Genomic DNA, 9,287 nt, shown 5'->3' with positions numbered 1-9,287 from the left:
AGGGGGTAGTGGGGGGAATGTCCCTTACTGATTGGCCTGGAGTCCAACATGTTAAATCTCTTTCCTGGCAGTTTGGGTCTGGGGAGGGGTAGGGAAGCCTCCCCTCTCTCTTCTAGGTATAGTGGGCTGCCCTCCCCACCATGCCCTGTTCTGCAAAGAATTACCCACCAGCCTTTTCACCCACCAAATAACGTGAAGAAAGAAACCAAAATTATAGCAGGAGGGATGGGATTAGATCTTGGGAAGGACTTCCTGACTCATTAGCTGGTCTCTAGGCAGTGTGCTCTCTCGGGAGGGGCCTCAGACTGGCTGCCTTCCCCCTCCCGCCCCCCCTCCTCTCCCCACCTTGCTCCCACTTTCTGAGTGACAAGATGACCTCTGATGTGTGTGGCTTTGTCTTTTATTTTTGAATAGGTGATACCTGCTCACGGTTCAAAAAATAAGGGTGTGGGGGAAGCCTGTTCAGTGAAAATTCTCCCAGCTACCCTCCCCAGGGGCAAGCCATGCGAGGCGCTCCCTGTCTAGACAGACACAAGCAAACAGGGACACCTTCTCCTTCTCTAGTCCTATTTTTAATACACAAGATGTAGCACACCCTGCACACTGTTCTGCGCCTCGCTTTTGTCACCTGACAATATATCTTGGAGATTACTCCGAATCAGTACATAAAGAGCTGCCTTACTCTTAGGTGTCTTTTTATGGTCACAGGCTTCTGGGAGCTCAGAAGTAATCACATCTGGTTTGATTAGCTTCCCATTTCCATTTATGACGTCCCCGCCCAGAGAGGGCAGGAAAGCTCTCCAAGGTCACGCAGCAAGGACTAGGGACGCAGGGGCTTCTCCCCCTCCTCGGTCCCCAGCTCCTTCCTGCCCGCAGCCACCTGGAGGAGGAGCGCTGCCCGCAGAAGGAAGGACAGGGAGGTGGGGGGGCGGGCATTTCTGATTGAAATGCGTGGTGCGCTGGGCACGGGTTGCCGGGTGCGGAGGGGGCAGCGGTGGCGCGCACCCACGTGCGAGCAGGGGAGGTGGCCGATTCCCCGGGAAACCCACGCCGCGTGCTACGCGGTAATGAGCTCCCGGGGCCCGAGGTGAACGTCCCCGGCTGCTCACATGGCAGCCGCGTGCCACCACCGAAAACGAGTCCTCTTTTTCTTCCGTGCCTGACAGCTCATTAGAAGAATTAATTTACTCCTGCGTTTGCAGTTTAAAGGACATTATTTACTGGTTAATTGTTGTTATTACAAAATGTTAAATATCATTATTTATTTCCCAGGCCCTGACAGCTTCTCTGACAGGAATTTATTAGGTGAGACGGAGGCACTGGTGGGTGTCCCTGCGCCGGGCAGTGTGAAGGTGGTTGCCTGGCCTTGGGCCTAGGTCTCTGGGCAGGGTAGGTTCTGGGAGGGGGCAGAACGTGAGGGGCTGCACCCCTGCTCACCCCAGGACAGAAACCATCGGCTTCTCCTATCCCCCATTTCTGCCCCCTGTGTGTGTTGGGGTGGGGGTGGGGGGTGGTGGTAGATAGGGGGCAGCATTCCCATAGTGTTGGGGGTCAGGGAGGCCTTTGCCAGAGGCTCTGCAGCCAGAATGAGGCCTGAACTTTGGGTCTCGTTCTGAAAGGTTACCCCAAGAACATAAGTCCTCAGGCCATTTTCTTGCACTCGCAGATTTTAAAAGCTGGAGGGGAGAGGAGTGGTCAGCTGGTGTTCAGACACAAAGTGGAGGCCTCCAGGCTATCAGTGGCCTATGGATTTGAGTTTGATCTGTTCAGAAGACTTCACATAAAAATCTAGATTTCTGGCTTCTCCTGAAAAATCAGAAAACCTTGCCACGCTTGGCAATGACCAGCTCGCACTGCAGGGCAGTGCTGTTCAAGTTCATGCCCGATCCCTAACTCGTACCATACTCCCCACCCTTTGCTTCCCTCTCTACATTATTTTCCTCTGTAGGCATTTGAGTTTTCAACTCCTGATCTGGTCTGATGAAGAACCGAGCCCAGAGCAGTTAAGTCTCCGATGGCCAGGACCACAGCTCAGCCCACTTTTCACCACACCTGCTTCCCCCCTGCCCCCTAACCCCTCTGACCTTCTGCCTCCTCTGGGTCTGGTTTACAGTGAGTTTGGACAGGGAGCTCAGGTCTAAAGGCAGCCTCTGGGTCAGGAAGTGAGAATTTACAAGGATTGTGGCTCCATAAATAGCTTTCATTTCTTCACTGGGCAAATAGTTTCTGAGGACCTACTGTGTGATATATAAAAATGATTTGGAAACAAATTCTGCTCTCAAGCAACTTGGTCTGGGGAGACTGTGTGTGTCAAACAAGCCTACAATTACAATACAGGGAGATGCATGAGTGTTAGATGCATAGGGCAGCCCAGAAGAAGAATGGGGTGTCTAGCAGGACTGGAGGGGATCCAGGAGGAGGCTTTCCAGGGAGGGAATTAATAGTTCATGAAGCAGGTTCTAAGCTGGGCAGGCTGCCTTTGTCCTCATACGTGCACATACATCATCTCATTGATATTGAAAGTGCATGTCATCGTTTGATAAATATCGGCGACTCCAGGCCTCATAGAGGCCTCCACAGCCCGTGTAGATCCTCTCCCCAGGACGGATGTCTGAAAGCTGCTCCAGCTTGGGGGACCCTCTGTTCTTTTTGTTGTTGTTGTTGTTGTTTGGTTGTTGTCACTCGAGGATATTTTTCCATTGATTTTTTTAGAGAGAGTGGAAGACAGAGGGAAAGACAGAGAGAAATATTGATGTGAGAGAGACATTGATTGGTTGCCTTCCACATGTGCCCTGACCAGGGCCAGGATTGAGCCTGCAACCAAGGTACATGTCCTTGACCGGAATCGAACCCGGGACCCTTCTGTCCATGGGTTGCTGCTTTATCCACTGAGCCAAACCGCCTAGGGCAGCACCCTTGCCATACAGTCTATCAATCATCACCCACATCTCACAACCAGTTTATGGGGCAAGGCTGAATACCCTCATTTTACAGGTTAGGAACCTGAGGCTCAGAGACAAGACAGGAGCTGGGTGGCTGGCAGATGAGATGGGCCCTGGGAAGGAGGGAGAAAGGACTGTTGTCTGAGACCCAACACCAGGCCCTGGGAAGTGTGGATCTTTCAGGCAGACTTCAAACAATGGCCCTTTAGACAAGGACTTCAGCCGAGTCTTTTCCTGCCCAGGAACCTGACAGTAGCAGGTAGCCTCAAGGAAATGTTGGAGAACCGAAAGATGAAAAGTACTTTGAAAAAGTATAAAAACCAGCTCCTCTGAGCTGTTCCTGTTGCTATGCTGTAAATTATTACAAAGTTATTTCTGGCTGGCAGCCTGGTCTATTTTAGACCCTACCTCATTTCTTCCAGGTTAGGGGCCCCAATCCCTTGTCTGTTGCGACGGAAAGAGACTAGTGCTATCGGAGTGAATCTTGAGCGATTCAGAGACTATAACCACAGCTTGAAGGATTTTACAGATTCCCAGAATATCAGGGCTTGCCATCCTTCGGAGATCCGCCAGCCTCTCATTTTATTTTATTGCCATATTAAGTTTTTAAAGAAGTTATGCATATTTTTGAATACGTAATCACGCCCAAGGAGCAGAATCAAAAGGCATAAAAGAGTACACGGTGCACAGTCTCTCTCACTCCTCAGAGGCAGCCAATGTTATCAATTCCTTATTTTACTATATTTAAAAATAGCATTGTTTCTCTTTTCTGTTTATGTAGAGAATACAGTAATTGCTGCAGAAGGAAATAAAAATCATAAACAATTCCACTATCTGGAGCCGAATACTGTTAACATTTTGGTGTATAATCTGTAAGCCTTTTCTATTTGTAGTTACAAACTTGAGTAACCTGATTTTATTATTTGTTTATATTAACTATGATTCTTCAAAAATAAAGGTCTGAGAGGATACATGCTAAACTGCTAAGAATGGGTACCTTTCGAGGAACAGGATTGGGTTATGATTAAGAGAGAACTTTGCTTTACTTATTTGAAACATTCTAGACTCTATAATAATAAAAGCATAATATGCTAATTAGACCTGGCGTCCTTCCTTCTGGACAAAGCCGCAGCAGGTGGGGGCCACGGCAGAGGTCCCTGGCTGCGGCAGCGGAGGATGGGGGCTGGGGCCAAGGCCCTTGCACGAATTTCGTGCATCAGGTCTCTAGTAAAAATATAATTGTATATGACTTCCCCCCAGCATTCCAGAATCTGATCTTAAATAACTGCATCAGAAGGCTACTATTTTTTGAAAAAAAATTTTTTTAGAGAGAGAAGGGAAGGGAGAGGGGATAGAGAGATAGAAACATCATCGATTGGCTGCTTCCTGCATGCCCCCCACCGGAATGAGCCCCTAACCAGGACATGTGCTATGACTGGGAATTGAACCAATGACCTCCTGGTTCCTGGGTCGATGGTCAACCACTGAGCCATACTGGCCAGGCAGAAGGCTACTATTTAACCAACCCTTTAGTATCATGGTTTTAAGATATTTGCAAATTTTGCTGTTATCAACAAGGCTAGGCTGGACATTTTGTACATCTTTGAACACTTGTCTGATGTTTTCTTGGAGCAGTTAGTAAGAAATGGAATTGCTAGGTCAAAGGGTATGTTCACTTTAAGGCTTTTTGATCCATCATGTCAAATTTCCTTTTTTTCTGGGCTGTTTCAATCTCTCATTCCACCAACAGTGCCTCCTCCTCACCCCAACTTCCGACTGGTTCAGCACAGCACAAGTGTGAGGTTTGATGAGATAGGGGGGCGAAACCATAGGAGGGTGATGCCATTTCTTCTCTGGATGAGGTTTAAGAAGGGGACAGTATCCAGTATGGGAGCCTGCACTGATGCTTTAGCACCCTGGAGCCGAGAGGGGTCCTTGGTGGCCAAAGGGAAGGAAAGGAGGAGGAGCAAAGAATGACTGCAGAACCCTCAGGCGGGTGGGGCAGGGGCCTCCACCAGTCCAAGTTACAAGGCTTGAGAGCTGTGCAGCAAGCACCTCAGTCTGGATCCAGGTCCTTCCACCAGGCATCCATGCATAGTGTGGGTGCTGCTCCACCATCTGCAGTGGGTCTGCAGAGCTAAAGGCATGGCTCTTCGAGCTCTTGCAGCCCATAGAGTTACAGCCCTCAAGTTCACCTGGCATGCAGAGGACCTCCCAGGGTCAATGTCTCAGCGCCTGCTTCCTCTAAGTATCTTCTCTTAGATTCCAAGTGCTTCCTGTGGCCCAATTCTTGTGGGTCTCACTTGCAACCTTTGCATCCTTAGAATCTTTAGCAAGGTGACCCCACTCATTTGGAAATCTTCAAAAGGAACAAGAGGGACTCGAGACAGACTTGTTGATGTAATATTGAAAAGATGGTGTCGTGAAAACGCCCCTTCCTCCCAGAGCCCAGCATCCCACAGTCGCCAAGGATTCCTCTTCATGGGGTGAAAAGAGAAAGCCCACGATTGCATCTCATTGGTGAGATGAATAATACATTTGAAGCGTCTCCCCAACTGTGTTTGATCCGCCTAAAGCTTCAACTGTTAACGCATTTCTCTTTATCCCCAGCCAGGGAGGGCTGGGAACTGTCAACATTTTCCTTTCTGCCTAATTTGTGCCTTCTCCATCAAGAGGAAAGCAGAGGCTGGGGGAGGGAAGGAGGCAGGAAAGAGGGTGGCAACACACACTCCCTGGAACAATGCAGTGAGCCACAGGACCACGGTGCTCCCTTGGCCTGGAAACTCCTGGGCTCCCCAGGTCAGAGCAGGGGAGGGAGGCCCTGGGAAGGAGGCTAAGCTCGGGTGCTGGAGCTCTTCAGGGTCAGTTTGCAGGACTGTGTGCCCCTCAGAAGTCCATCCCTGGGAGGACCCATCTCTGGTGTTTCTGGTGGGAAGCCAGGGTTGGGAAGTTGAAGCTTGCCAGCTGTCACTCACAAAAGATGCTCCCTCTTCTCATGAGAAGCGGAGAATAACAACATTAAAAACTGCCACTGCCTGACCGGCTTGGCTCAGGGGTTGAGCGTCGACCTATGAACCAGGAGGTCAGGGTTCGATTCCTGGTCAGGGCACATGCCTGGGTTGCAGGCTCGATCCCCGGTATGGGGCGTGCAGGAGGCAGCCAATCAATGATTCTCTATCATCATTGATGTTTCTATCTCTCTCTTTCCTTTCCTCTCTGAAATCAATAAAAATATATTAAAAAACGAAACAACAACAACAACAACAAAAAACACCCTGCCACTGCCGGAGCTTAGGGGCCAGTATTTTAACCTACATGCATTCAGTCACTCTGAGCATTGCTCTGAGGGGTGATCTTAAGTTCTAAGGATCTTATCCAAGGTCACACTGCTAGTCAGTGTCTGGCTGTCTAGCCCCCAAGTTCACATTCTTAACCACAGAACTATTCTTCCTCTCGACTAGTCTCTGATACATTGTCAAACCGGTACCCTGTTCGGGGTGGGGAGGGGAGGGAGTAGAGAGAAGTGGGTAGGAGCACAGACTCTGGAGCTTGCGATCCTGGCCCCTCCCTCTCACAGTGCCTCAGTTTCCCCTTGTTTAAAATGGAGATGTTAACAGCCTCATAGGACTGTGGGTGAGGATTACATGAGTAAATACCCTCAGGTTCTCAGAGCTGGTGGCATAGGAAGCGTGTATGTATAGTCACTCTTTTTTTTTTTCCAGTTTATTTTACTCCACAGTCAAGTTGCAGCCACGCACTCCCAACTAACCTCGAACCTATTCCATCGTCCCTCTCGGGGCTTGCCCATGTCAGTCTCAATCCATCTTATTTCCCAGCCCCCTTCCCCTCTGCCCAGCCTGGCTTGGGGCTCCACTGTCAGACTCCCCCAGATCCTGGTGGCTCCCCGGTGCTCCCCAGAGTTCTGTTGACATGTATCGGATGTCACCTGGTCTTTTGCCTAATTCGAAGGTCCTCGCATTCCCATGGACCTCACCGATGTTCGTGTGTGTGTGTGTGTGTGTGTGTGTGTGTGTGTGTGTTAATCTTCTGCGGTGGCTGTCGTGGAGTGCCCATTCGCTAGGTAGCCAGCAGCACAGGTCTGCAGGAGGCAGAGCACAGAGAGAGGACTTTCCCGGGAGGGAGCCGAGCAGACAGTTCCCCCTGGGGAAGGAACAAGGGTGGGAGGGTTGAGAGCGATTTTCCTAATGATGAACAGTGTGTTCCCACCCTGAGCCATTCATTCCTGTACTTTCCAAGCTTTGTCCCTCCCCGAGGGGAAGCAGCAGTTGTGTCCACTCTCAACCCCTCCAGCTGCCGCAGGGAACTGGGACTTGGGCAGAGGAGTAAACGCTTAAGAAATCTCAAAGGTGGGGCAGGAGGAAGGAGTCTGATGAAGCAAGGACTAAAAACTAGATTTGAAGCTGAGTGGTGACATCGAGGGCTGGGGGGAACCGGGACCTCTCCCTACGGGGCAAGGCGAGCCCTGTGGGTCCCAGCAGCCTGGCCTGCGTGCCCGCCCGGTGCCCCAGAGCCCTTCTGTGTAGGCTTGGCATCCCACGGAGGTGGCATTCTGCTCAGCAACTCAGAGCGCAGATGGGAGGGCGGGCATTGCGGCGAATCGATTTGCAGGAGCAGCGGGGGCTTTCTCTTCCTCCTTACTTCCCTGGTCTTTGATCTCCTGTCCTTCCTCCAAAGTCCTCTTCCCCCGCTTCTTCCCTTGATCTCTCCCTCTTTCTCTCCCTTCAGCCAAACCACAGCAGCTCTCTGGAAGGCCTGGGGTGTGTGTGGAGGTGAGGGTGTGGGGAGGCAGTTCTTTGTCCTCTTCCTACCTTTGACTGGCGGAGCCTCACTGCCCAAGGTACCAGCCTCCTACCCAAGTCCTGAGAGGCAGGGTTTGGCTACAGTGAAAGGACACACTCACTTGAAAAGCAAGAGCTGAACCAGAGAAACCAGGGAAGAGAGGGAGAGGCAGAGAGAGAAAGACTGAGACAAGATCCAGAGCATCAGAAAGAGAGTGAAAGAGATGCAGAGAGTCAGGGACAACGGAAAAAAAGAGAATTCAGCAAATTAAAAATTTTACAACCATCCGGCAAGTCTGCAAAAATGATCTTCCCTGCGGTCTTTCATTTATCTCATTATCTGACTCCTAATGTGCTTTTTCCCCCCTTTCTTTTCTCGCCACACTTGGTGCAAAATCTTATTAGCTTTTTTTTTTTTTTTTATCTGGCAGGGGCTTCATATAGTCTTTTTCATTACATTTCCTAATAAAAGCAATCACTAGGACGGCACGGCTGGAGGATTAAAAAGCCACCTCAGCAGCCTCCTGGCCAGCAGAGCCGCCACTTGCTGTGGCCTCGTTCAGGCTGCCAGGGGAGCGGGCCAGCCCCAGCGGGCCAGGTCAGGCCGGCCCAGCTGTGGTGTGCAATGTTCCAGGGCTGGGAGAGGCCTCACAGCAGCAACAAAGCTGCATGGCGTTATGTAGATGTGAGCACAGAAGCCCTGCCCAGAGCTTTTCTCGAAGCAGGTGTGACGGCCAAAAGTGGTATTTTGGGCCTTGGCCCACCACAGCACCTTCTTTTGAATAACATCAGGGATATCAAGTCTTCGCTTTTTGAGAATAGATTTGCTTGTGCTGGCCACACCGTTATTTCACTGTGGTAAAATTCACATCATAGAACATTTACAATTTTCATCATTTTAAGTGTAAGTGTAGTGGCATGAAGTACATTCACATTGCCGTGCAACCACAACCACCATCCTCGCCAGAACTTTTTCATCATCCCAGACTGAACTCTGCACCCATTAAACAGTAACTGCCCCCTCCACGTCCCCTCCTCCAGCCCCTGGCCACCACTATTCTAATTTCTGTTTCTATGAATTTGACTACTCTACGTATCTCAAATAAGTGGACTCATACAGTATTTACCCTTTTGTGTCTGGCCTATTTTACTTAGCATAGTGTCTTTGAGGTTCATTCACGTTGCATCATGCATTAGAATTTCATTAGTTGTTTTTTTGTGTGTGTGTTTGTATGTTTGTTAATTCTCACTGGAGGATATTTTTCCATTGATTTTTAGAGAGTGGAAGGGAGGGGGAGAGACAGGGAGAGAGACACATCGATGTGAGAGAGAAACATCAATGTGAGAGAGACACATGGATCGGCTGCCTCTCACACGTGCCTTGACTGGAATTGACACCAGGACCCTTCAGTCTGCGTGCCGATGCTCTGTCCGCTGAGCCAACCGGCCAGGGCTCATTCGCTTTTAAGGCTGAATAATATTCCATTGCATGGGTACACTGCATTTTCTTTATTGCACACTTTTTATTTATTTATTTATTTATTTT

At 49.8% G+C, this 9,287-nt stretch overlaps 1 long non-coding RNA gene across 1 annotated transcript in view; it reads left to right on the top strand.

The window, feature by feature from the left end:
- LOC106727916 overlaps positions 1-9,287 on the top strand; it is a 26,795-nt gene that overhangs the window by 16,622 nt on the left and 886 nt on the right. The window lies entirely within an intron of this gene.

The sequence above is a fragment of the Myotis brandtii genome, unplaced genomic scaffold, assembly GCF_000412655.1.
Source record: "Myotis brandtii unplaced genomic scaffold, ASM41265v1 scaffold50, whole genome shotgun sequence".
NCBI classification, from domain to species: Eukaryota; Metazoa; Chordata; class Mammalia; order Chiroptera; family Vespertilionidae; genus Myotis; species Myotis brandtii.
This window is presented reverse-complemented; position numbering and strand designations above follow the sequence as displayed.